This window comes from Notamacropus eugenii, chromosome 3 (assembly GCF_028372415.1).
Source record: "Notamacropus eugenii isolate mMacEug1 chromosome 3, mMacEug1.pri_v2, whole genome shotgun sequence".
NCBI classification, from domain to species: domain Eukaryota; kingdom Metazoa; phylum Chordata; class Mammalia; order Diprotodontia; family Macropodidae; genus Notamacropus; species Notamacropus eugenii.
In genome coordinates, this window is record NC_092874.1 from 363,457,623 (window position 1) to 363,459,924 (window position 2,302).

The following is a 2,302-nucleotide window of genomic DNA, read 5'->3' on the forward strand; positions in this document are numbered from 1 at the left end:
GAGCTCAAAAAAAATTTTGAAAATCAAATAAGAGAACTAGAGGATAAATTGGGAAGAGAAGTGAGAGTGATATAGGAAAATCATGAAAAACGAGTCAACAACTTATTAAAGAAAACCCCCAAAATACTGAAGACAATAACATCTTTAAAATTTGACTAACCTACATGGCAAAAGAAGTCCAACAAGCCAATGAGATGAATGTCTTAAAAAGCAGATTGGAAAAATGGAAAAGGGGATCTAAAGCTCACTGAAGAAAACAGTTCTTTAAAAAATTAGAATGGAAGGCAACGGGCATTGTGATTGCTTGCTCCTTCTCTGAGATGAGACTGATTCACCACCATGTCCTACCCGGCTTAGGATTATGACAACGAGGCTGCCCAAGATCCCTACGCTTACCCAGGTGACCATGACACGCACACAGAGGACCTGAAACAGTACCTGGATTATGAATGCCAGCATGAGTAGCAGACCTATCAAATGATTCTAGAACTGATCAAGAACTTTATCCAATATTTCTATAAAATTGTCTCTGACCTCATTGACCAGAAAGTTTATGAGTTTCAGGTGAGCAGGGTGTCCAGTGACGTCATTGATCAGAAAGTCTATGAGATCCAAGACATCTACAAGAACAGTTGGACCAACCTGACTGAAAGGAGGTTCTTCAAAATACTCCCTGGCCAGAAGCGAAGCCCTGCAAATCTGCAACAATGCCATCTTCCTGATTCTGTATAAGGAGCTTTATTACAGACACATCTATGCCAGTCAGTGACGGCCCTTCCTTGGAACAGCAGTTTGAATCCTACTACAATTACTGCAACTTCTTCAACTACATTCTCCCTGCCCACCTTGAGCTGCCCAACCAGTGGCTGTGGGATATCATCGATGAATTCATCTAACAGTTTCAGTCCTTCAGTCAGTATCAATGCAAGACCACCAAAAAAATCAGAAGAGGAGATGGACTTTCTTTATTCTAATCTCAAGATCTGAAATGTCCACAGTGTCCTGAATGTGCTCCACTCCCTGGTAGACAAATCCAACATCAACTGACAGCTGAAGGTCGACACCAGTGGAGGTGACCCCAAGAGTGTGGCTGGCAAGTATGGCTGGCACTCCCTCTACAAGATGCTTGGCTACTTCAGTCTGGTGGGGCTGCTCTGGCTGCACTCACTCTTGAAGGATTATTACCAGGCCATCAAGGTGCTGGAGATCATTGAGGTCAATAAGAAGAGTATGTATTCCCAGGTGCCCGAGTCCCAGAACGCTACTTATTATTACATGGGCTTTGCCTGTCTGATGATGTGCCAATACCAGGATGCCATCCTTGTCTTTGCAACATCCTGATCTACATCTGAAGGAATAAGAGCATGTTCCAGAGGACAACGTACAAATATGAGATGATCAACTCAGGGCTGTTGCCCTGACCATGTACCTCATCATCATCTGCATCCACCTGCAGCTGTGGGAGAAGTATGGTGACAAGATGCTGCCCATGCAGAAGGGCCACCCTCAGGTGTATGAGTTGCTCTTCAGCTACTCGTGCCCCAAGTTCCTGTCCCCTGTGGTGCCCAACTATGACAACATGCACCCCAACAAGGAACCCTTCCCACAGCAGCTGAAGGTGTTTGCAGACAAGGTGCAGCAGCAGGCCCAGCTCTCTACCATCTGCAGCTTCCTCAAGCTCTATACCACCCTGCCTGTGACCAAGCTGGCCAGCTTCCTGGACCTCATGAAGCAGGAATTCCGCATCCAGCTGCTGGTCTTCAAGCACAAGATGAAGAACCTGGTGTGGATGAATGGCATATCAGCTCTGGATGGCGAGTTCCAGTGGGCCTCTGAGGTGGACTTCTATATCAACAAGGACATGATCCACATCACTGATACCAAGGTGGCCCACCACTATGGAGACTTCTTCATCTGACAGATCCATAAATTTGAGGAACTCAACGGAACCCTAAAGAAGATGGGTCAGAGATCCTGAGTGTGCACCATGTGTCACCACATTTATCTAGAATTCCTGTGGATGCTGATGTCCAGATGGCAGCACTTTTCTGTTCTGTAATGTCCGGACTATCAGGCCTTACTTACTGAGGTCTAACATTTAAATAAATCCCAGGAAGAGAAAAAAATTAGAATGGAGCAATAAGCTAACAACTTTATGAGAAATGAAAAAATTATAAAACAAAACCAAAAGAATGAGAAAATATAAGACAATATGAAGTATCTCATTGGAAAATCAACTCACCTGGAAAATGGATCCAAGAGAGATAATTTTAAAATTATTGGACTACCTGAAAGTCACTAT

At 44.2% G+C, this 2,302-nt stretch overlaps 1 pseudogene; it reads left to right on the top strand.

Annotated features, from left to right (window-relative positions):
- Positions 1-339: 339 nt before the first annotated feature.
- LOC140531145 (eukaryotic translation initiation factor 3 subunit L pseudogene) lies at positions 340-1,978 on the top strand (annotated as a pseudogene).
- The last annotated feature ends 324 nt before the right edge of the window (positions 1,979-2,302 follow it).